The following is a 26,995-nucleotide window of genomic DNA, read 5'->3' as shown; positions in this document are numbered from 1 at the left end:
CACTAGGAGAATAAAGCAAAATAGCTACTAGAGATTATGAAATAGCAATATTTGATATTTAGTTACTGTTACTGGATAAATTCAGAGGGCCATGAAACTATCCTAAAACACACAGAAAATCTGAAGTAATATATGGGCCATCACTGCACTTGTTGGTGTTTACTTCTTATCCTAAGCCTAGCAGCAACAGGAGATACAAACCTTCCAGTATTCTATTCTTCTATGATTGCAAATATTCTAGGTTATGGTACAGGTTCTAATAAGCATGCTTCTCTGATGAAAGCCTTCCTCTCTCTCACAACTGAGCTGCTGAGAGTTCAGCCTTTTGTAGATTAAGAAACTTGTTGGATCAAAGTTTTAGCTTTGCTCAGTTCTCAGAAGTAATGATTTTTAAATGCTGATGAACTGGAAAAATTCCCATGCTTTTCTTTTGAAGACAAGCTGTGATCCTTGTTTTAGGTATGTTTTCATTTGTGACTTAAGGAAAGCTATTTCCAACTGTTTGTGTCTTAAAATTTGTCTAATACTTATTCTGATGACTATTTTTAAGGTTGCGGGAGGAAGTGGCAGATGTAGAGCTGGAAGATCTAGGTTAACTCTACTTTAGCCTGCCTCATTCATATTTTAATACAGAATTGGATGAGAATGTTCCAAAAGTACAGATACATAGCATTTCTAAAGATTGGGGTTTGCAATGCTGGTCCAGTCTAAGCACAGGTTCCCAATACTCTCTGAAGGTCAAAAATGCGCACACAGACACACACAGACCCCACCTCACTCTTGACCCCTGCCATGTCACCGCTCCTGCCATGGTGGTGACTTCAGCAGTACTTCTGAAAAGTCTGTGTTCTTTCTGAGAAAAGCACTTAAGGCACATTTTGACCCCAGTTGGTTGTCATTTTTCTGTTCCTCCCCGTGGGTTTTGAGAGAGGAAATGAACAACAGTGGCCATGTTGAGTTGCTGATCACTCACTTGTCTTCTCTCACTACTCTCCTCTACTTAGTGGGGACAAGCAGGATTGCCTGAGGTAAAGTACTGATATGTTATATGCCTGGTATTCTGGTTTCTTCTTCCCTGGTATCATCCCATGGCTTATCCTCCATATCACTTCAGCTCCTCAATTTCTAATTTCACTGTATCACTCTCCTCCAGCCAGCATCAGCCCACTTACTTTCACTCTCCAAATGCTATATTCCAGCCTCAGCACCACCTCATTCATTTTTATGATTTTATTTATTTGATGAGAGAAATAGGGAATACTTCATTTTTTCTTACATCTACAGGGAGTTTCTTTTCACTCAGGTATCATTAATTAAAAGGCCAATTTCTAATGTAGCCTCTTTTGAAATTGTTAGCATCCTTGTATCACATGTTGCACAGTGTGATAGGAAGTTTATCCCAGAGGAAGAAAACCCTGAATACTAGCATCTTAGTGGAACGCTGTGGAAATGGGATACTTTTCATCAGTTCTTGGTTGTTAGATGTAAAAGCTAGGAGACAAGGAAGTTGCGAAATTGTGCTTTGCTGACACCCAGGAAGAAAATGGACCTTAAAATACCAAAAAAAAAAGAAGACCGTTTAGGTTTTGAAAATATTTGAATCATCTAAAAATAAGAATAAGCCATGTAAAAAAAATCCTAGCCAAGTTATTGCTAAGTAGATTAATAGTCATCTTACTGTAAAGTTCTTATACTATGCAACTTGAGGAGCATGCATACAGCTAGACTATATAATAATGATTTTATTTTGGCTGGTTGTGAGGTCAGAGCTGAACAAAGCAAACCCTAAATTTCAATATCTGTTAAATTACTGCCACACTTTTTGATGTAAGTTGTTTAAGTATTTTATCTATATTTTATGCTCAGAACTGCAAGTTGCACATCCTATATCTCATTTTGATAAAACAAAAGTATGGAGGAATACCTTAACCTCAATTATTGTGATGAGAATTTTGTTTTTAATTGAAACCTATGTCTTTAACAGGGACAGGGCTATAAAATTGTAGGTGTTCATTTGCTTCCCTGAAGCCACAAGCTACTTGCTGAGCTGTACTATGAAACTTTAATGCACTGTGTCTTCAGTAAGGTATGTCTAGGACGTTCAGAAGAAACAGAAGAAACATTTTATCCATGTAATTTTAGGACTGTTTCCTCCAGGAAGTACTTACGCTATGGCATTTGGAGTTTTAAGAGCAATCAAACATTATAACGTGGCAATGAGCCTGCATTCCCTCAGTCATCCCACCTATTTATCAGGGAGAGCCTTGGGATGATGGAGTTGCTTGAACAGTTTTTGCTATATTTGCAAACAGTTCCTCAGATCTCAACAAATGTAACTACAATATTGTTTGCCCAGTCAGTACGTGAACTGTTGCTCCAAGTCAACTGACTTGCTGCTCAATTAATTGTGGCTTTAGGTTTGTTAATTATATGACAAGGCTAAAGTAGTAACAGTCTGTTCACAAAACTTTATTAATACAAAAATCCTCCACCATTCCATACTTTACATTTTAATAAACAAAAGATCCATCTGGGCCAGCTCTCCAGTTTTCTCATACATAATTTTTCTGCAGGTGTTTTCAGCATTTCTATAAGACCTACAGGCTAATGAGGCCAGAGATTGGGCCTACACAACCCCCCAAATGTAAAATAGCAGCATTAAAAGGGCTTAGATTCATACACTGAGTTGAAAGGAATTGTAAGAAAAGAGCCATGCTCATCAAGGAAAATATTGGCTGCTTATAACTCAAAATGAACAGTTACTGTGCTACAATTACAATACTTCTTAGCAGACAAAAATATTTTCTGCATACCATCTCAAGAATTTCACATTTGCCTTTTCAGTTCTTAATTTAAATGTACTTAAAATACATCAGATCTTATGGCACACTAAATTTTATAAAACATTTTTGACTTATTTTGCTAGACAACATAAAATTTAATATTTCATTGGGAAAACGCTGCAAAAGTAAAAAATTGAATATGATGTAAATTCCCCCCAAAATGTTCACAAATGTGAGAACTTTTCCTATCAGTGCATAGTAAAGACTTGTGTTTTGTAAAGCAGTTTTGCTCCATGAAAAAAATTCATTTGATACCAACTACATTAAACATAAGTTGATTTTTCATGTAGATGGCCTTGAAAAAATAGAATATCACCTAGCATATTACAATTTTGAAATATATTCATCCTTTGTGTTCATAGCTTTTAATATTTGTAACTCCCAAGAATTTTAAGAAGTGAAGGTCATTACATTTTACCTATCTTTCAGTGGAACCTGCAGGACTGTCATAACCATTGAATCCAATAGTAGTCTCAGGTACTAGTTCCACATGTCTAATATTTTTACCTCTTCTGGTTTAAGTTCATAAACCATAATCTCATCTTTAATTTAAATCTGTGTTTTCTGGAAGTTCATAAATATGCATGTGATGCAAGGGATAGACCAGAACTCAATCCCAAGATGCTGTTCGGGCTAAGTGGAATCTCCTTAGGAACCGCTTCAAAGATCAATTCCTCTTGTCCATAAAAAATAAGTTTAAATTGTCTTCTATGAACCTGCTGTTAGCAATTGTACTGTTACATTATGTATGATTCTTTGACTGCTCATTGCTTCAACAAACTGCACAGTGCTCCATTAGTGATTTTCAATTTCATGCTAAGCTTTGCAATTTATTAGTGTTGTTTAGGCTAATGTACTATTATTTTGCATATTTTATATCATATTTCATTTGCTATTCATATGACCTAACAGTTAAGTATTGGGGATCAATAAGCCCTCTAAATGTTGTCATGTTCATATTAGGAAAAAAAGGAAAATCATGCAGGCAGCCCAATACATAGTCAATTAGGATGAAGTTGGGGGTTTTCTAGCAATTTACAGGTTTCCTTCCAGTTTGCTCACAGATTTGACTGCAGGTTTCCAAACAATGGCATAACGACCAGATGCACTTACTCATGAAAATAATTTGGTTTAGTAATGATCCCCTAATTGGAGATACCTGGACCACGTTCATGTGGATTCTTTGCCAGTGTGCTGTCTCTCTGTATGTAAATACCAAGATTAAATTCAGCTTAAATACCACCTACTTCCAAGAAGCAGGTGCAGTTCCACATTAATTCTGATCTTGATTTTGTCTTTCTAAGGGCTGTGCACTGATTCAGAAAGGGTATTAGCCTATTAGTATTAGTCTAGGGAACAAATACTCCTCCCTCCAAAGCTTTTTAAAACTTAAAAATTTTGTGTGCTCGATTGACACATGTTGTAGAAAAGCAGGAAAAAAATCAACAAGCATCAATTCAGATTTTCAAATTATTTTACTTCAAAATTTTTGGCATTCCTTTTCTTAAAATGCAGAAAGCAGTACAGCTACAAAAATAGACTTTTGAAAGTATTAATGATGTGATTTGACATGGAAACATATGTATGTAAACATATGTCAGGTTTGCTAAAATATTAATGCCAGCAAGGAACAAAGTATCAAGTATCTCGCTGGTACATTGTAAATAGGAAGTAGAACTTAAATTTGGAATGTTCCTAAGGATGTAGATCAAGGCACTGCTCAGTAAATATTATAGTAGAATCAGCATATAAGGCAGTTATAAAGTATTGATGGTCCTGTTTTCCCTTTGAACATTTGCCTTTTGTATAAAACTTAGAATATGTAATTTTCCAACACTGATCCGAAGCTACAAGATTTTTTTTTTAAAGGCAGGGTAGGTATTATTTGATCAGCAGTAGCTAATCTTACAAGGTTCTATTACTTTCTGTGATTTAGACACTACACCTCAAACGCTAAACATTCCAGAATTTTTGCTCATATTCAGTAAAGAAAAAAAAATTAAGACCTAGTTTCGTATAGAAACTTACAGCAACAGCATAACCTGTAAGTAATTTTTGGATATTTTTTTTAAAATAAAAACTGAGTTTAGTATTTTCATTTTTGAAATGTCTACATTTATAATGGAAATCCCACATGCTTACCTTCAACCTAAGCAAATGTTTTCCCAAAACAAGTCTGTTTATTCATTTCCAAAACCCATGTTACAAAGAAAGCTTAAAATTGGTCTGAAGCAGGAGGTAGATTTAATTGCTTTTTGGAGCCACTGAGTGCCAGATTCTCTGCCTGGATGCTTTGGGGTCCTTTGTGTTCCCAGTTGTGGGCAACCAACACAGGCAGACACCCCCAGAGGCAAGATCTGGAAAATCCCACTTACCAAACGAGTCTCCATGGGACTGATAACAAATAAGGCCTTTTCCTCAAAACTCCATGTGTCCACAAAGTATTTCTGGATGGGCACTTCATCACAGTCAAATTAAATTGAGTCTAACTGTATCAGATTAGGCTTCTGTACACAGACAGGCACAGAATAATAGATATATAAACCCAGTAACTTCAGAGCTGTAATTTGAAAGTTCATCAGTTGTTAATTTATAGGCATTTTACTACTAGACTTTCCAGATCCATACCTTTCCCATACTGACGCCCTGAAATGCAACAGGTACACAATGACATCAGTAGTAAAATCTCAAACTACTTTCCCTTATATCCCTGGCTTCCCCATTTAGACAGCCAGTCAAGAGCTTCTTGGCATGTCAATGGCTTCTTTCTCTGTCAACATATGGAGAAGCTAGAGCTTCTTTCTACATTCCCCTCTGACACATGCAGCCCCCGTTGTACCCATCTGGATCTGCTGCTACTCCTCATAAACACCTAGCACATTTCTTTCCCAGGGCCAATGTAGGGAAAGTAGTGATGTATCACCGTGTGCCAAAACTCCTTCATGACAGCTAACGAGAGCAAAAGTTTCCTTCATAAGGACAGGATTTTTTCATGTCATGGTCTGAACCAAAGATAGTTGGAAAATGTCAGGACGGCATAAAGAGAATTAATATCATATTTATGAAATGAAGTACTTCCTCAAAATCTGTGAATAGCAGCAAGAGCTGCAGCTTTGTCAGACTACAGAAAGGATTACAAGTGATATGGCAAGCACAATAACTGCATTTGCAATAAATTCCTGGTCTAAACAAGACATAGTTAAACTTCCATAAATATTCAGAAATTTATCCAGATCTTCAGTGATTAAAGGTCAGCTTTAAAGGATTATTTTGGTTGTTTGTTTTCCTTTATGCTGAAAAACATACACATGTATTTAACAGCGGTCAAACAGATATAGACCATTAATGAAAAAGTAAAGCAGGCATCTGTGCTGAGAGATAAATGGTTGTGGTTCACAGCACTAACAATCTCTGCTGATGCAGCTGGTAGAGATCGTAAACCCCATGATGAAAATATCTCCATATCCATATTATGATGCTCTGAAGCACTGCAGGCACAGATGGCAGAACTTGTAAGTTCTCTCAGAAACATAGTTATGGTTCACAACATTTTCAGATTCTTCTGAAAGAGCAAATATAGCTTGTAAGCCCTGAGGAGAAGTTGATGGCACTTACAGACTGTGCCAGTTCAGGTGGCAGACCTCGTAGACATTGGGAGAAAAAATAACTGTGATTCACAATGCCTGTCAGAGAAGTGCTAGCGTTTGCAAGCTCTGATGACGCAGTCAGCAAAGCAGAGTTTTGGCATGTTTATTTCAGGATGACATCTGAAAAAACGTAGGGGAAAAAGTCCTCATCAGGCAGCAAAGTGCCTTATATTTCTGGTTAGACATCTCAGGTAGATAAAAGACTAAACCAGTCTTCTTAGAACTTCACCTGTCAGTCCTAGGCAGTCTCATTAGTTCTTCTTGTACCTTTAACAACACATTCACTACAAAATTACACAGAAAGTGTAGTTTTATTATGTTACGCAAAATGGCAAGTTACACGAGATATAAATGAAAGAACAGTCCCCTGTAATTAGGTGTTTTCATCTAAATTTGTTTAGACATAAATATATGGATATTTGTGTATGTTTGGGGAAAAATGGCCGGATCAAATGCCATTTATTTCTTTGAGAACTATGCAGAAGACTTCTATTGGCTTCATTGACTTCATTGTGAATCGAATAGCATCTGTAATGAGACAGCCTGTAAGTTTAAAAATACATAACTTGCAGCAGTCCTACAATCATTTCTTTCTTAGTAATTGAGGTAATATTTTGATGTGAATGGATACTTAAAGTTACAGTGATTAAGAAATGCATTTGCATCACCAGTACTTGCTGGCTTGTAGAGCAAGTCCAGAAGACTATTGAAGGCAGAAACATGTAAAACCACTTCATAAACAGGGAAAGCCTGTGAGATGTGCAGGATTTCTCTGCCAGCAGACTTTACTTCTTGAGTGTTACCCAAGAGCAGATGCCTACCAGTTGGAAGCACTGAGGCAGGAAGTGTATATGATATGAGAAGAGTACTTTTGATAATTTGGCGTTCTTGAGTACCTAGAGAGATTTGAAAATTAAGTACCTGTGAGTTAACAAGTGCTCCTTGCCATGCTAAAAGAAATACTTTAATTAAATTATTCACACTAGATGCATAATACTTTTCATATGTTTCTATGTTTATTTAAAATGTATATAAATGCCTGTATGGACCAGTGGTATTGAGCACTGATCTTACAGGGATACACAAGCGGATATTCTTAATTTTTTCTGATTTTCTGTTGTGTTTGGAGAACAGTACATGGATGATTAAAATCCCTTCTTGTGGCTAAAATTAGATTGAAAATAAAAGTAATTTAAACCATTTTTTAAAAGAGTTGATGTAACTGAATGGTTAGTCACAATAATAATTTAGTACTGAAATATTGAAACAGGTAAAGAAAAAAAACCAAAACACATCCTCCAAAAAACCAACCTCACACACCAAAACAATAAATAAATGAAAAGACAAAATATGTTCTCTGGAGATGGAAAAATTAAAGTATAAAAAATAGGTCAGAAGTAGTACTGGCAAGTATTGCTGCAATACCAAAAGAAATCATTTTAGAGTTCAAAATGTGTTTCGAAACTTTATATCAAATCCTTTTATCAGAAAAATTGAAAATTTTGAAGGATGAATGTGAAAATCTTTGTAGAAAAATCTATCTTGAAAATAATTTCTTTTTAAATTTTCTAAAAGACATTATTTTTTATCTTGGATGGAAATAGCATTTTTCAAGTTTTTCAGCACTGACTCAAGCTTCATTATTATTATACAGTTTATATGTTGTTAGAAAAATATTGTGAAAGTTAAGATGCATTTTATCCTTTCATCATCAGTTTTGCTGGCTTATTTACAAATGTTTAAGTGATAATGTGACAAAATGCTTGGCAGATACAACCTCCCATGTTTACATTCTGGTGATAAAATTCTGGCCATGTTCACAGGCATAGTTGTATAGAGCACATACTGGTCTTCATCTGTGTATTTCAGAAAGCATGAAGTAGGATAATCTCTTTTGCACACTTCTTCCAGTAGAACACTAGTTTTGGATTCAATACAAATCTAAAAGCAGTGTCTTTTTGGGCTTGAAGGAAAGGTGCTCACAGCCATTGTTATTGGGGTTTTGTGTAACACATCCAAAACCAAGTTTGAAGTACATTTCATAGTCCTTTTCTATGTGACTAGAAAACTCAAGTGCAGAACAGAACAAACTGAAGCAGGAAGGAATTATGACACAGTTTGATCTCTATTGCTATTTTAACTAATAATGTGTGATATGAATGAACTGATAGCAAAGTAAAAGCATTAGTAGTATCTAAATACACTGTTTGTCCTATGCACAGGTTTTGCTGCCAGATAATTATGGCTTTGCATTCATTCTCTGAAAGATATTCTTATGCTTTAATTTCTGCTCTCAAATAATATTTCTTCATATATTATTCTCATATTGTAATATTATTAAGGGCTAGAGACAAATAAAAAGATGTTTTAATTCCCTTCTCTAGTAAAATATGTTCATATATCATTTTCATAAGAATGTGACATCTTATTAAGAGCCATTAAAAAAAAAACCATTGACATTATTTCCCAAGGCAGTATTCAGGATTCATGAAAGTTTCAGTTGAGACAGTATATAATACTTCTCAAGTATAGCTCAAGTACTAATTAATATACTTTTGCAAAAGCCATGTGAGCATATTAAGTAAATATTATTTTCTTTTTCTCATATATGTGGAAATTGAGGTACAGCAAGGTTAAATGGCATGTGTAATGCATAATCAAAACATTTAAATCAAATTGTTGCAATGTATTTCCAAACATTCCTTTGATGCTCCAAGAGGAAACGTTTGTGAATGAAAATGCCTCTTGTTACTGAGTCCTCTTTCTATGATAGTCACTACCCTCAGCTCTAAGAGATCTCCAGGGGAAAAGATTAATTAGGTTTCAATTATGCTACAGAAAAATATGCTTTACATACTTATCATCTGAAAAGCATTGTGGTTTTTCTCTAATGTGTTTAAAAATTCAGAAATATTTTTAAAAGCCACTTAAAAAGTCAAGCCAAACTCAGACTAATGGAACATGGTGTCATCCTTGAAAGTGATGTATTCGCTATTCTTCCAGACCTTTCTGTATGATATTGCCTGAATTTTCTGTGGATCATTATTTAAATTTTTCTAGGAGATTAATCAAACCAGTTGATGGATGTAGAGGATAACTCCTGCAGCTTTGTATGGTTTTTTAAAAGAAACAAGCTTCCAAACCTGAAACATTGAGAAAGAACACACATTTTTTCTTGGTTCTATATATAAAAGTTGCAGTTTGTCTCAAAATTTTATTATCTCTTGCATTTTCTCACAAGTCTTTTTCTCAAGAGAAAGTTTGACTTCTAGACATTTCAAGTATATATTCTTTATTTTATGACATTAAAACAAAGTTACAGACAGGATGCTCTTGAATTTTTTTTGTTGGAATTTCAGTTTATCAGTGTTACATTTTTTAATGAAATAAGCGTTTGGAGATTAGTTTGAAATATCCTTTCTTAAATCCTCTCTTCAGCAGAACCACGTGTGAAACAGGAGCAAACCAAACATTTTTTAGGATTATCTTAAAAAAAGGCTAGTTGAGTAAAACAGCATTGTAATACTTTTGTGGGGGCACTTATTCCATTTATCACTGAAGAATGCACCCAGAGTTTACTAGACTGACTAAGCATCTATAGTTTGGTCCTTTTCAAAATTCCGCACCAGGTCTGGCTGATCTTTTGTTCCCCAAACACACACATTTATCTGTTCTCCTTGTGTCTTGAAGCTCTTCTCCTTCAACAATTTCATGTCTCTATTATTCACCTTATCCAAGGGCTCACATAAAGCTTTTCATGTTCATCTGATATGCTTGACATTATTGGAATCTTAAATTGTTGTTCAAGTGACAGTGCTGAAGTTCAAAACCTTTCAATCTCTTAAAGGGGTCAAGACACTGGTATGCAAAACCAATGCATACACATTGAGTGGTTTTGATTTGTTTTAAGTAGATCTCTAATCTCCGCAGATAATGAGTGTGCATTTGTCACAGAAATTCAGTTCCAGCCCAGATCACAAGATGTTAGAGAAGATTTTTTTTCTGTAATAAAGAGAAAGATATTTGTTGTGTCTTTATTAAAGCATAGGCTTCTTTACTTTAATAGTCAGCATTAAATGTCTTTTTCATTTCCAAGCAGTATAAAATCATTGGCAGAGGAACTTTAATAGAAGCAATACTTGTTTGTTTGTTTGTTTGTTTTTTACAAAAGGTTGTGTTAAATTTTGTTATCAATAATCTCATCCAAAAAGGGGAGAGTAATCTAAAGGCCAGCTGAAATAAATAAGTAAAAAATTTCCCTGGAAGAATTGTGGGAAATAAATAGTCCCTGAAAGAGAGGCAAGTTGTTGTGAACATTTGGGCTCTTTTGGTTATGTAGGTCATTATCTGGAGCTCTAGTACAAAGGTCAACCAATTTAAATAGAGCTTCATGAAGGCTAAGAGCTTAAAGATGAAGTTCATTGAAACTCCTGAAATACTTGTTAATTTTCAATGAAAAACTTCACCAGTGGCAGCACTGAATTCATTTGCAAAACATTGCAGCTCCTTCGATTTTACAAAAATATGAGAGAACAGAATAGAATAGATCATATCACTTGGCAGGGATCTATATGATCACCTCACCCAGCTGCCTGTCCATTTCAGGCATATGTGAAGTATATTAATTTGTATTTTTTTCATTAACAAGTCTCTGAGCTCACCAATGAAAACATCCAACTAAGATTGGTGCTGTTCTTAACAGTACTGAACAGTTCTGTTTTCTTTACACAGAGCCTTATTTTTATTACAGCAATTTTGAAATTTTCTATTAATTGCTAAGAGAGCTGATCTTTGTATTCTTGTTAAACTCTATAACACTTCCCCATCAAGGAAATGTAGTTGACCCCTTCTGCACCCATCACCCTGAGTGTACAACCCTTCCCTGCCAAAATGCTTTCCAAACTGTAAATTCCCCAAATTGCATGGAGGCTGGTTCACTCTTTAAATTGCTGGAAAATTTGCTGAATTTTCTGTAGAATTTTAGCATGTGTGAATCCTGAACAAAATTCAAATCATAGAAAGCTTTCTTTAATGCAGTTGAATTCTATTACTAGAATGCTGCCTAATTCTACCCATGACCCAAAAACCAGTTCTTCCGTTTATTGTCTGGAGATAGGCAGAACAAAGTAATACAACTTTTATCTACCCTTTTACTAACTTGTTTATCTTTTATAAATTTTTAGTCTTTGTGTTTACAACAGGACTTGTTATGTCCTGTCCCTTCCAAACTGCCATTTCCCTTTTCTTGTCACCTCTTAAGGTCACCTCTTATATGAGTGAGCCAAAAAATGTGATTGAAGTTATACAGTATGAAAAAGACATGACAACAAGATAGGATAAATTGTGAGTCTGCATATAAAGTTATTTTAAATGTGTTATCTGCAACTGTAAGGAGTATTAAAAATGTATCTATACTCGTAAATGTAAATATTTCTTTAAAATCTTGCAACTTTTAAGTAAAATCATAGAGAAGTTTTTTCTCATTTTAGCCAGAAAACATTTGAGAAATTTGCTTTGTACTATCTATTTTCTCATTGCTTTAAGTCCAGAAAGAGAATTCATTTTTCTTTAATTTAGATTTTATGTTGAAGTTTTTGAAATAGTGCAGTGAGATTGAGCCCACAGAATGTTATGTATTTTGTGGAAATGGGACAGCTCAGAAACTACAGATCAAAGCAAGATACTCTTTTTTATATTAAATGTGAACCTGCCACTTGGATACTATAAATGAAAAAGAGAGAAAGACAATTCTGGGGATGAGCTTAGCTACATCAGGTCACTGTTACAATATTTTCAGTACTTTGTTCAGGTAAGCAAAATCCTCTGCTGTTGCAAAAGACCTTCTGCAAAGCCAAATATAATAAAAATTCTGTGGAAAACAAAGACAGGTGTTGAGTCCATCTGCTTTAGGTATCTAATTTAAGGTGTGTGTGTGTGTAAGTTAGCCTCACTAAGCTCTCCATAGTCAGTGGAGAGAGGGAGGCTGCTCCAGGAGCTCATTCCAGTGCTCATACTCTACAGTGTGTGGTGGCACAGCCTGTCTCTTTCTATGCTGCCTGCAGAACTTGGCTCCCAATTTAGAGACCTGAAGTTAAATGCCGAAGTTAGATATTGTGAATACCAAAAAGGGTACTTTCTGACTTAGTTCATATCCATGTTGTATGTGTGTGTATTTTAGCCCTTCACAGACATAAAGCTGTGGCAATTTAGAGATCATTTTGTCATTAGTGTTTTTGTATAGAAAAAGGCATGGCATTAGAGAACATTTTTCAAGTATTGGGTGCTTTTCTATATGGCATCTTTCTCTTGTGCTAACAAAATAAAAAGCAAAACAAGAATCACTGAGCTATGGCAGATATTTAATAACACTAAAAGAGGAAATAGACATATTTTTGAAGCATCTAGTGGAGCTAATATGAATTTTCTTGACAGATTGCTTTACACAGCAAGGTATTTTGTTTCAGACCACAATGGGAAATTATGATGAACCATCTGATGAGAAAATTTTCATTTAAATGTTCCAATGAAAATATTACCTTTTTCTAAGGAAATTTTTTTTTTCAAAAGTTTATTAGTCCTGGCTGATCTTTAAATGCTCAGAGCACAGTATAGGTTATTTTACTTATGAATCCTTATGCAGATTCTTATCCTTATGCATAAGAAATATCCTTAGAAATGCATTTTAAAATCACAGCATGCACTTCTGTCCCTCAGTTATCCAAGCTGTGTAACATCAGGAATAGTACCTTGATAAATTACTGATGGCATAATGGTTATGGAAATGGTCACTGTCTGATCATCAGTCAGAACTTATTTCATATCAGTGTCTCCAATTTGCAGCATGAATCAAAGCTCTTTAGCACAGCTCTTCCTAAAAAACTTCTTCTGAAGAGCATTACAACCTTGTTGAGCATCATCTGCTGTGATGGAAACATTGCAAGGCAACATGGCCTCAGGCAGCCCAGAGCAGTCTGAAGATCACTGGGCTATCACATACTCACAGGAAAACTATTGGCAAAACACATTAATTTAGAAACCCACAAACATGCCAAATGCAAAGTCTCTCTTTGGACACAGAGAATATCTTTTGGTTTTGGTTTTTGGTTGGGTTAGTTTTTTGGTGGGTTTTTTTTTTTTTGGTTTTTTTTTTTTTTTTGCCATCCATTTGGCAATAAATGATAGTGTGTGAATCTAATTTGCTTTTAAATTGCAAGTAAATTGTGAATTTACTTGCTGACTCATGACATAATGGTCTTTTATATCTCTCAAACAATTTCTGTAAGAGGAAATATGATTTGTACATTTTTGTGAAGGCAATGTAGTGTTTCATTATTTCTTTCCAACATATTTAATAATTGTAGTAATTTTAGGTAAGTGAACCCAAGTAAATGACTCCCAGTGGTATTATTGCTTACCATTTTTATAATTTCTAGTTCTTTGCCATTTGCAAAGGATTATCTTCATATGAAACAATGACTAAATACCCCATGGAAAGATTTTCTTTTAAATGGAGGTTAGGGGGGCTTAAGGCCTTATTTTCTTCTTATGTGCTACTTGAATTCAGCTGCTGTGCACCCTCTCCAGCTGATTTTCAGAATTAGTTTTGGAGAATTTTTTTTTTTTTTTTTTAAGGAAGATGATGCTGTTTCACTTTAACAGATACCAAAATTCCTTTCACTTTAGAAGGTTTTACTAGGAAAAAGGTACAAAAGTCCAGAAAATGTTTAGGAGAGAAAGTTACTAATCTGTTACAAGCTTATCAATCCTCTTTCCCCACAAAATATTAATATTTTGCCTCAATGAATTTTGTTCTCATTCACAGCTTCAGTTTTAATCTCTATAGGTAACATTTTTACACAGATGATAGGAAAACTTTATCTTCTTTACTTAATGATTTTTTTTCAAATTTCCAAAATATAAATGAATTAAAAATTTTAATCAAAATATCTCCTTTGCAAATCTTTTTAGGGTGCAGCTCTTTTCTAAAAAGCCCAGTAAAATCTTCCTGTGTAGTTAGACAGCTGCAGATTCTATTTTTCCTGTATGCTCTCACCTTTTTGTGAACTCTCCTTTGGCTCCACGGCTAACCTGCTATCTGACACAGGGGATGAAAGGCAGTGAAACAGTTCATTATAGTGTTCAGTAATACAAACAGTCATGAGATATGTATCTCATTGTATTGGGTACAGAAAATCTATAATCATCAAAAATTATATATAAGTTTTGCCTTTTTGGAGGTTTCTGAGAATATGTGAGAACAAATCTGAGGACAGAGCATGGAGGAAAAGCTTCTATTGCTTTGGTGCAGGTTTTTTGGTTTCGGTTATTTGGTTTGGGTTTGTTTTTGTGGGGGGAGGGAGTAGTTCTGAAATTCAGTTCATTGTCTGTGAAGAAGCCCAGAATACCAGTACACTTATGAAAAATTCAGCTGTTGTATGGAGATCACTATCACAAGTTAAAATCAAGAAAAATTTATGCTAACCAGAAAGGAAATGCTTTTAAAGTTAAGTCAAAATCTTATTCATTTAAAGGTTTAATTGGACTTTTGCTACACTTGAATAATGAGGTTCATAAGCATCTCAAAATTATTTTTCTGCCCTCCAACTCTCTAGAAAATATTTTTCCTGTTGCTGGGTAAAGAATTTGTCATTCTGAGCCATACATCTATTATTCTTCAATTGGAATAAAGAATCTGACTGTCTCAGAGGCTCAGTCTATAGATATAGACAGACACAGAAGATTTCTGAGCACTTCCACTGTTGCATTTTTGTATCTAAAGGCCATGCTCACTTTCCGTGAGCTTCCATACCACTCTGGGGCTTTGACATTCAGAAGAATCTTCAATGCAATTAATGGATTAATTCTTAGCCAAATTATTAAAATTAATTTTGATGTACATAACCCCATTCTTCTTATTCTCTGGTAAAGTAAAACAGATTATTAAATCTAAAGTAAAAATAAAAGGTCCAAAATCAAGGGCATCTGTCCATAGAAAGAGCAAAAATCTAGGTAACAGCAGCTGTGTCTAGAGCTTTATGAACATCTTTGAAAAGACATTTCCATCATAAACACAATTGTGATATCATGACAGCTCTTTTCACCTAATAAATACCTGCCAAAAAGAAAAGAAAGGAAAATAAGAAGTGTTTAAGAGACTGGAGGAAATTCTGGAGGCACTTTGCAATCCACTGGGGACTTGGTTGTCACTATTCATTTCATGTAGGAGGAACTAAAATATTTCAGTAAGAGTAGCTGTCTTTAAAAGCAGTGACGTACTGATTTTATCACTAATATGGTATCAGTCACAATTAATATTAACTGAGACTTAAATTATAACCCATTATTCCGCTATGAAAGGGGAGAATGTTAGTTAGGTATTATTAAGAGCATGCCCTTTACAAAGTAATAATAGGTTTTACCCAAAGCAAAAAGTGTGTATCATCATACCATTGGATGCATCCCTGTCAATTTGCATATGCCTTTCTTGTGGTCAGTGGCATGTTACTTATTGGTATTAAAAAAAAATAAAAGGTAAAAGAAGAAAAGAAAGGAAGTCCTTCATTATGGAAGAAGGAGACAAAAGTTTGGCCACTGGCAGGGTATTTCTGTCTTCATGAGCACAGCAAGCAAAAGAATCAAAGAACTTTGCAATTTTCATGTAAGATTACAGTGACTCAAAAATGGAATATTTTGAGATAAGAAATATGTTACTAACTTCAAGAGTTTTACCTTCCTATTCTATGCTATTTATCTCCTAGTACAGACCAACTCTGCTTAGTCAAAATCCTGTCCTCTGATATTGCGTGTGCTGGTGCACATATCTTATAAGACAGTTATGTGGTAAATCTCAGTTTTGTCACATAACAAGAAATTAAGTGTAAGATGGTTGTGAAAAACACATGAAGGCTCTCATTGCCTCTGGTTAAAAGACTTCAGGAAGGAGGATGCCCAAAAATGAGTGGTGGATCTCATTATTCTGTCATATCTGTTATGTCAGATGGAATATGCAGAAAATTTGAGGCAGGCACTCCTCTCCTACAGAGCTTGGTCTAGTGTTTAAGTGAGCCAAAGAGGTGAAATGAATGAAAAATGAACATTTTTTATAAATATCCCTATTTAAGTCTTTCTGGGAACCTTTTTTTGATCTGAATGATATGTGAACAATGGCTTGAAAAATTAAATTCACCTGGAAGTAAGCGGTGGCTTCCTGCATTCTGGCCAGTCTCCATCAAGCTACTCAGAAATCAAGCAGCTGCACTTTAATAGTATGTTCAGGCTTTCATTCTAACTAGAGCCAGGAAAAACTTTTCATTCATGCAGTCCAGAGGTAATTATGGATAGATTATTCAAGCAAAAACTATATAGAGATTTTTAGGCATATTATCATAAAGAGGAAAAGTATTATTGATCTTGTAAACAAAGTGAGTGAAAGCAGTGAAAATTAAGGGAGATCATTATAGAGGCCCTTTGTTGAGGGTGTCTATATTAATGCTTTTGTTGAGATCTGGATGTGTGTTTTGGAATTAAGTCTCCTGATCAGTCCCACCCACTGTTCAAATTTGGTTCCTATTCAGTATCTATTTAGTATGCCTGAAATGAATTAAAACTAAGCTAGAATATGCACCAAAATGCACCTGAGGCACTCCAACTGAGTTGGACATTCAGTCCATGGAACTAATGTACCTCTAGAACTGCCTCTTCATGGAATGCATAATGTGGGCATTAGGACATGAGCACCAATAGTTTGATTATGCAAATTTCCTTTTGCTTGGCTGTTTTAATTGCTGATGGTACTCAGAGCCCTTGACAACAGCTGAAGCAATGCCCCCTTAATATACACACAGTAGTGCATTTCTTTGGCTGCTATGAAGTGCTTTCTACATCAGTGACCACAATGTCTACTCCCCTGTATTAAGATTTTGCCATGTGGTTTTCATCCAACACATAGTCCAAAACAAACATCAGGAAAGATTTCTAGAGGAGTCTGAGAGTCAAGCAATGCACAGAATGTTCAACAGGAGTAGGAAGCATAATGTTCCCTATCCAAGATTAGGGTAATTTTGTAAAATTGCTATAGCCTAAAGCATGGCACCATGAAGTAGAATTTCTTTTTCTTTTTTGTTAATCCAGATGTTTCACCAGCATTGTGGTTCTGCTGCCACCTGTGAATCCTGAAGTTATCACAAAAATTAGTCATCTGTGCAATGTAGCAATGTCTGATGTTATCACAATGGGAATGAAAAATCTTCTACTGACTTTGGAGTCTTTTCAATGTCACCCACACTGCTCCTCTGCCAAAGTAAATAGCAAAAGTGAAGCGATATAAGAAATTAAATTTGCAAAAAGAACTAATAAAGTGCTGAACGTGCACCCAGAAATCCAAAGAGTAGTGTGTTAAAGTATATCATAACAATTACCAGAATCAATAGATTAGATATTGTGTCATGTGATAACCATTTATTAGTAGTATATATATTTAGATTTTCATCATATATATAGATGTAGTGTGACTTTCTTATGCAAGTTCTGTAACATCACAAAACAGTCACCAACTAAATAAATGATAGGTAGCAAGAGATACACATAGATTTAAGAGTATTAGGGAGGTTTACAAACCTTGATATTTGTCAGAGAATGCCATTTGGTAAAACAGTAAATAAAGTATGCAATTGAATAGATGTTACAGTGTGCATAAACCTTAAACTCCATGAGATAATTCTCAAATTAAACGTTACAGCATGTGCCTGTGTGTAAAAAAGGAGCCAACCACCAGAAGTCAGATTGCATCATTCTGTCCTCAAAGGACATTACCTAGGTATTTTCATGTACTTGCATGGATTTATAGTTGATACACCTACCTGAATTTCACCTACTTTTTTATGAGTAATTATTCATGACCAGCCCTCCCACCTACTTAGCTGCATGATTAGCAGCAGCAACAGCCAGTCTCAAATTTCAGAAGTAGTAAACAGGGACTCAAACACCCACACAGAAAATTGGGGAAATTAAAATAGTCTTTCTGTTGCTCAGTCAGCTAATATTCTTTCCTTGCAAATATGAATCAGATGGCTTAGCCAAGAGTACTTTATTGAAAGCAGAAACAAAAAGAACAGCAGGGAAACGTACAATATCTAATTACTCCATCCCCACCATGGAACCATAACTGTTCACTCTTCTGTTTGGTTTCTTGGTGAAGCAAGTGCTAGGCCAGCTGGTCGCTTCCTACTTCCTGCAGTAAAACTTCTCTTGCAGTTTGTGATTCTCGAGTTTCATGGCTTGATCTCTTATATAGCTGCACTGTTTTAGCTTGCTAAGAGATTCTGTTAATTCATATTTGCTCTTAAAAAAAAAAAAAACAAAACAGAAAAAGAGAAAAAAAAATCAGGATCAAAACATGTTCCTGTTCCCTACTACTCATTCACTGAGAACTTCCTGAACAGACTCTCTTGTCCATCCTTTTCACCATGTCTTTTGCCTTTCCCTTTCAAGTTTGCAGGCACACTAGGTTTAGTAGTTCAAGACATTCACACACTTGCAAGATGAAAATAGTTGCTTCTATTATTCTGCATAAAAATATAGTGGTGATTTAAATATGCCATTTATTTTACATTAGAATAGTAAAGCAACTTAAGACATATATAGATATAGCTCTATAGTTCTACAGATATATATAGATAGATGAAATTTTGTTATTTTGTTTGATATATGAATTTTTATATGCTCCTCATCAAAATACATTTCCAAATGTAAAAACGAAATAAAAATCCATATTTACTCTTCAAATATAAATATTAAACCGTGTAAAAACCTTAGAAACTTAAAACATGTGCCTGGTGTTCTGAAAGAAGGAAAGTATGTGGCAAATGCCAGTTGTCAATGTTGCCCCTTTCACAAAATGCTCACAGCAAATTTAGCAGCCTATTCAGAGAGCAAGAAGAAGCAATATTTGCTGTCACTTCATTTTGTACCATAGGCTTTCCTCACTGCACACCATTTTTAAATTGCAGACTCATGCAGCCCTCTGCTTTTTCAAGAGGTGAATATATGCATAATTAGCACTATACTTCACTCAACATGCAAGATTTGAACAACTGCCTAAGTATATTAAAAGGCCTTTTAAGCAAAGTAACTTTTCAAAACAAAAATTCTTCATAAGTTTTAAAATACAGTCTGCAAGTTTCAGCTCACTATTTAAAAGGTAACATCTGTGATTGATTTGGGCATGATGCCACTGAGTAATTTACTTTGGCTTGATTTTTTTAATCCTTCTCCTGGCTGTTCTGGCCAAAAAAAGTATTTAACACAGCACTTATTCCTTTGTAAGAGAAAGATAAACTGTGTTTTCAGGAATGCATTTTTAGACCATTTTAGAAAGTGTGGCATGACTGTACTGAATTTCTTCATTCACTAATAATGAGAAACAAGCAATTCTATGGCAAATACAACAGAGGGATTTGCAGTAGCAGGATGTTTATGAAACATATAATTGTAAATGGGCCCTGAGATAATGTGGTTCACAGGATGATAACTGTATTCATTCAGCTTGTTAATATTTTAGTATTTTATCAGAGTTCTAAGTTTTTCTAAGGTTTTTAGTATTTTATAATGTTTGCAGATACAACGGTCCTACAAATTTTCATGTAAAATTCATAATACCATATCTGTGCTACAGTAATGCTTTCTAGGTCTTTTTATCAAAAATTTTAGTTAGAATTTTACAAAGGAGTCTTTTTGTTTTCACATAATTTTCAGGTTGTCATGCTAGGCATTATGTATGTATGAGTATCTTTGCTTTTCAGCTGACTTCAGAGATTCAAATAACATTTGGGGATTCATTTGACTGTGCTCTGTAAAATATATACTCTTGGATACAAACAAAACATATTTTGAGCGGTGTCATTAGTATTCACTTGCCCTTAGTTGCATACTTACAGTTTTTAAAAATTAATAAACATCCCATTCAAAGTATTGTGAGATAAAATACCTACTAAACATATGACAATCATCATTGTTGCTATTTGTGATTGTCAGACTTGAATTCACCAGTGCAAAATGCACATGATAATGTACAACATTTTCTCATGGTAGGCTGTAAACAAAGCCTTGCTAATACTATTGTGATCATATGTGTCAAATAAAACCTTTTCTACTCTCCAAGAATAATAGTTTAATAGTCTTTAGAGCCATATAATTTTGTCCAGAGCTATTAGTGGCACTTTATGTCATATAGTCATCAAATGCATTTCTATGAAAGAGAAAAGAATAAATATTTCATGGCTACAGCTTTTGAAGAACACTCTGTCTTTCAGTGTTGGGCTAGTCTTTCAACATATGTGCCAATCAGAAATCTTTGGCAGTTGCAAAATGCGTCTTGTCTCCTTGTCAGTGAAGAATGTAAAGATCTCAGGATGTATCTGAAATATTCATCACATCGGCAAAAATCTGAGCAATGTAAGGAACTGCTGAGCCCTGTAATCACTACCTGGCTGTTTGCTCTTAACCTCTCATCATTGGCCCTGAACAGTGAAGTGTTGCTACTCACGATATTTTGGTTACATTATATATCTTGACAATCAGGGATAGTATTTAGCATTGGGATCTTACATGTTTTATCTTATTGCTTCCTTTATTTTGGACATGCTATTGAGTGAAATCCTGTGTACATAATACGTTTTTAAGGTTACTTCCACCCATAATTAATTTTTGGCAAATAACTTCTGCTTCCTGTGTTTCTCTGCAAGAGGAATATTGCTGACATACATTGCATCCCAGTCTTCATTCATGGGCTGAAGTAGGATTGCTGAAAACTGCTAGAGTAGGTCCTACATGGTCTCTTCCTGTTACTCTACCTTTCAGCCAAATTCAGGGCTGATATAATCAACTGTAACTACTTGATGTAGTTGCTTCAAGTCATATAAAATCTGCTTTTGGCCAGTTACCATGTGAGAGGGGTTATGTGGACAATGCCCTTTGAATGAACCTGTGACCTGCTGCTGCAATCTGGGCTAGCCACTCTATCACTGGGCACTGCTGGAAGCTATTAAATCTTGTGTTGCTTTATCTCAGTTAAATGTGGTTAAGTGAAAGGACATTATTTTAACTGTCTGCTGTGTCAATGGAATTGTGTAAAGCACTAGCTTTTCAGCTCTAACACCACTCTGAAATGTTGGGAAAGTTTAAGCATTAAAAAGAATCAGAGCTTTGATTAAATGCATTAGTTTCTCAAAATGAAAAGAAAGGTTGGATTTTCTTCTATACTCCAAGTTATACAATTTAAATGGTTTTTAATGTCTTTTTAAGGCCCATTCACATTCTTTAAAATATGAAATTTCTTCATAGAGGCAAAAGCAATGCATTTTTAACACAAACATGATGTTATATTAGTGATTTATCCTTACTAATACATTGATATAGAAATATGCAAAATCAGAAATAAGTGTAGAAAGAATGCTGAAAAATTTAGTTTCTTTAGTTAAAATTACCATGAAAAATGAACTGCTGAAATAATGTATATGGGAAGTTATATACATGTGGAAAATGTGACGCATTCAAATTTCTAAATCTACATTTTTCCTAAATGCAGATATATCAAGTAAAGTCAGTAAAGCTTCATACATTCTTCTAGCAGCTGAAAGCAAGAAAGAAATCACAGAGGAACAAAGCTTTTTCATGAGCATGAGGAAGACAAGTCTTAAGCAAGTTTCACAGTATACCTGTTTGTCTGCAGGTAACACGAGAATCTCCATATACTCCGCCTAATCATTTCTTAACTTTCAGAGAGCATTCTTTAAACTAGTGATTATTTCATTTAATTGAGAATTGGAAGATCTGAAATAATTATTCAAAATGATTACGTGATGCAAATGGGAAAAAGAAAAGGCATTTTCTTCATGGAAGATAAGAATTTTGCCAGCTAGGAAAGAAAGAACCTGAAAAACAGTACGGAGAAATAACTGCCTGGAAAGGTATGGCACAGAAAAAATGAGATGCAGAGGCTGATTATGAGTCTTGGCATGACCAGAAAGGTACCAAAAGCTCTATTAAATATCTAGATTGTATGTACCAAGCAGACAAAATCCAGGTGTAAAGAAATCTAGGATCTAAGAAAGATGTTTATTTGAAGTGGATTTTGCTGATTACAGAATATATTAATTTAAATTGGAGTTTAAAGAAGCTGACTCTGAAAAAAGGCATGTGTGGCAGGAGCAATTTTCTGCAAGGACTTTGACAGAAAAAGATTTTCCTTTGGGGCAAGTGTGAATTTCCATTGTGGCAGGAGAAAGCGAAGGGGCAGAATACTGAGTAAGCAGGTGGTAAAAGTCACCCTGAGACAAGGAGCTGAAGCATATCTGTAATTCATTACATACCCTGCATCAGTATCCTCAGTTGGTCCCCTCTCCTTGCACAAGCCTTCCCCCTTGCTGCATTCAAAAGCTTCTCTTAAATCCCTCAGCTGCCAGCACATATCACAGGCAGTAGATTTCTGTGCCACTCAGTCTCATTGGGCACAATGCCCAACCTGCTGAAGCAACGCTCTTGCTAACTTCTAGCAATTGATGTTCTTACTGCTTTCCTGCTATGACAATTTTCCTTCATGATATTTGAAAACCCAGAACAGCCATTTATGACTGTAACCCTAATATGCTACCAAAACAAAAAAAACAAACAAACCTGTGCTTGGCTAACTGAATCTACATGGTATAACTCAATTATTGGAAAAGCATTAATATCCGTGTTGAATTTAAATGAGATTGATATATTTGCTAATATCTGATCCTTCAATACCTAAAACTTTTTTAAACACTGCTTCTGTTGAACCCAGTGAGTAAGAGATAGGAGTTTGTTTGTTAGGAAGCAAAAGGAGTACTTTTGAGGCTCTCTTCCTTTATGGAAACTAGAAAAGACACTTAAAAGATAATTGAACTTCGATAACCATATATGTGTTATGTTTTGTGCTGATGAAAAAAGTCTCAGACAATCCCTTTGGTGTTCTATCTCTGATCCATGAATGCCTGAATGCACAATTCTCTTACACAAGTGAACAATGGTAAAGTGATTCAGTATTTTCCTTATTGATCTAACCAGGAGTGACACTGATCAGTAGTTCATTTAATCTTTTAACACCAGAAAAAAAACTATTTTCTTTCTATATTAAGAGAAGTGGTTTCCGATTCCTGCATATTGCCCCTAATCTTTGGCAACTCCAAAGTCACTGTATTTTCCTTTCAGTTGTTTTTAGCTTGGCTGTCTAATGAAATTAGATTCATGTGTATGCATTCTGTTCGTCCATCCCTCTGTCAGTCTGGGCTCAAAGCAGAAGCCCGTCCCATGCACTTAGCCATGGTCACACAGGGGAGTACTTTAGTGAGCCTAATGCACTGTAAACTTGCACTTTTCCTGATTAAAGGTAAGTTCCCCGTGTGGACAGTCCTGGAATCTGTTCTGCCTCTGGGAGCCTCCAGATCACTGAAAGCTTTCTCAAAGGTGGAACTGACTGATTTCTACAGAAGAAAGCTCATACATGTCCTTTAAGTCTTATGTAGACTTTTGATTTAAGGATATTAAGAACTAATCCATTTTATTTACTTAGAAATGAAATTTTCTGAGAAAAAGAAAAAAATTGTAAAAAGTAGTGCAGGGAGCCTGCAATACGGTTTGAGGCATTTCACTAAATGTGAAAGTTTACTTGCCTATAAAATTTGACATTTCTTTAGGCCAGACAACACAAAGGCCTACTATTAGGTCAGTACACACTGAATTTTTCTTTTTCCAAATTCAAACTCACGTTAATTTATCTGCCCACACTGAATTAGGCCCTATGATACTGTCTGAGTAAAATCACCTTTTCTTCAAGTAAAATAGGAGTATTGGAACATCTTATATGTGTAATATTACTGGGAAATAGATTGTGAAATTTTTCTTTGTATGTTCATTGGAAGAACAAAATTAATTAGATTTGGTTGGACTCTATAAATGAAAAAAAAAATAACAAAGTGTTTTAACAATTTTATGATTCTTAAAGGTTCACATTGTTTCCCTGTAAATTACTCAAAACTATGTTCATATTTTTTTTATTAATCACAGAAAAGTAGTTTAAAGGGACCTTAGTAGGTCATCTACTCCATCCCAGTTATCCAAAACAGAATCAGCTATATCCTTGTCATTCCTGATTGAGGACCTCATAGTTGACTTCCAATACTTCAAACTTCAGAATCTAGTCAGTTCCTAATCCTTCCCAATAGAATTTCTTTTTCCTCCGTGCCAGAAAAAATCTTTCTTACTGCAATTTAACTGAATGATCTCTGCTTGTATTCACCGCATGAAATGAAGGACAGTTTCTTTTCTCCTCTTTGCAACAGCTTTTTTTGTTTATAAAACCCTTTTTCAGTCCCTCTTCTTCTCCCTTTTTTATTTTTTTGGTTAAACAATCTGAGTCTTCTCAGTCTTTTCTCATAGATCATGTTTTCTAGATCAGTCTCTGTATTCTGAAATAATGCCAAACATACCCCTTTGCTTTTGCGTATGGCACTCAAATCTGAACACACCGTCTTGCTTGAGCCGCCACTGATTCTGAAAAGAACATAAGGAAAGTGCCTGCTATCTTGTCACTCGTGCTGTTGTTCATATATCCCAGTTCTCTCATTTGCCTTTTTCACAGTGTAAGGTTGTTGTCATATTCACTCCTGACTCATCACTTTCCACTTTAGCCCTGAGATCTTTCTCTAAATAATTACTGAGTAATTAATTGATCCCCTTCCATACTTGTGCAGTTGGGTATATCTGCCTGTCTGTAATACTTTTCCCCTGTCCCTATTGCAAAGTTATTTTTCTTCCCCAGATCACCCTTCAATCTATATGAGACATAACTGAATTTTAATCCCACTCCTCAAGATATTTACAGTCTCACCAAGTGTGTGACATCTGCCAATGTAATAAATACACCTCCTTTTTATTTTTGAACAGTGTTGGAATTAGCATTGAGAGAGTGAAATTAAGTAGACCAAACTATAAGTTTTCTCTTGTTTAAAAACAGCAATCCATTTGCTCTTTTTCAGTCTTCCAGCATTTCATCTATCCTCCATACTTTTTCAAAGACCACTAAGCCTTCTAAGTCTATTTTAATCAGTTAAGTCCCCTAAGATGAATTAAGTTTATCAGCATGGATGATCTGAGAATATCTATGTTATTTAAGCACCATGTAACCTTTCCTATTCTTTTTACATAGTGAGATTTTATCCCTTTTTGCTGATGTTAATTGTGTCTGCTTGCAATTGATGTTTTCATGAAGGCTAATGCAAAAAAGGTATTAAATTGTTTTCACTACATATAAAAGGACAAATCTAAAGATTGTCCTTTTTCGCTGAGCAGAAAATGAAAATTTTCTGAGGATTTGTTTTACATCAATGTAAATTCCTAATAAAAGAATTTTACTGCCCCTTAAGGAGGGGCAGTAAAACTATATAGAAAACAGAGAACAGGAAGATATCTATTCCAGGTCACCCCAGGCAGTGGTTATCTTGCAGTTCTTTCGTGTAGCCATCCTAGTAGTATCTGAATGTCATTAGATTGTTTGTTCCCATTCTTCTTGTTGAAAATTGTTTCAAAGCCTGATGGTGCTTATAGTCAGAAGCTTCTTCTCAGCTTCAGCCAAAAATTTGCTCCAAAATTACATCACAATGGTGGCTCAAAACTGTCCTATGCTTGATCCATTCATCCAAAACTTCCTCTTCTGAGAGTGACAGATTAAGACAGCAATTTTTGTTCTACCACCTAAGTAACTTTATCCCAGGCCTTCTCTTTTAAAGGCACTTTTAGCTGAAGTACTGAAAGTGAATATTCACTAGCCATTGTGTGTATATTTTAACTATAAATGAATTATTAATGAATGCAATATCATAACTTTTTGAACTAACATGATTATTTTTCATGTGAATTTTGGAAGCACAAATCTCCTTTATAAAGCTTTTTATGTGTCAAAGTCTTAGCTGGTTTTCATCAGCGATAAGCTTCTTAAAATCATAGTTTAACACTAAATTTTAATCTAACCTTAAGAGCATATTGGCCAAAAAGCACAATTACTTCTAATGTAGAATGTTCAAACTCAGTTTTTCACTGAGGAGTTCATACTCTGAAGTGATATGGAAGATCAAGTTGGCCACCAAAAAGGAGCCTATACTACTAACAGCCTGTACCAGACTAACAGGAGCTTTGCAATTGTATCAAGTGCTTCATATTTCACTAATTGGTAGACTTGAGCATCTCAGTAAAGAACAGAACACTTTTACAAAAGCATTTCAAAAACTATACTTCAGTCATGAAAATTAGGTTCAAGCTGAGATACAGGGTTTCATAACAAAGAAATGGCTAAATCATACTATTACTTGCAAGAAAATTAAATTGACCTGTGTTACCAGTTTGTTCACTGCTGGGGTGAAACAGCATCATCTGTTCTAATATTTTCTTTTAACAGCTAAGAAGTCATTTTCAAAATAGTATTGTTTCCCA

General features: G+C 34.9%; 1 protein-coding gene across 30 annotated transcripts in view; it reads left to right on the top strand.

Annotated features, from left to right (window-relative positions):
- The window catches only part of TENM3 (teneurin transmembrane protein 3), a 1,291,416-nt gene that overhangs the window by 749,049 nt on the left and 515,372 nt on the right, over positions 1-26,995 (top strand). The gene's annotated exons all lie outside the window — the stretch shown is intronic.

The sequence above is a fragment of the Motacilla alba genome, chromosome 4 (assembly GCF_015832195.1).
Source record: "Motacilla alba alba isolate MOTALB_02 chromosome 4, Motacilla_alba_V1.0_pri, whole genome shotgun sequence".
Taxonomy (NCBI): domain Eukaryota; kingdom Metazoa; phylum Chordata; class Aves; order Passeriformes; family Motacillidae; genus Motacilla; species Motacilla alba.
This window is presented reverse-complemented; position numbering and strand designations above follow the sequence as displayed.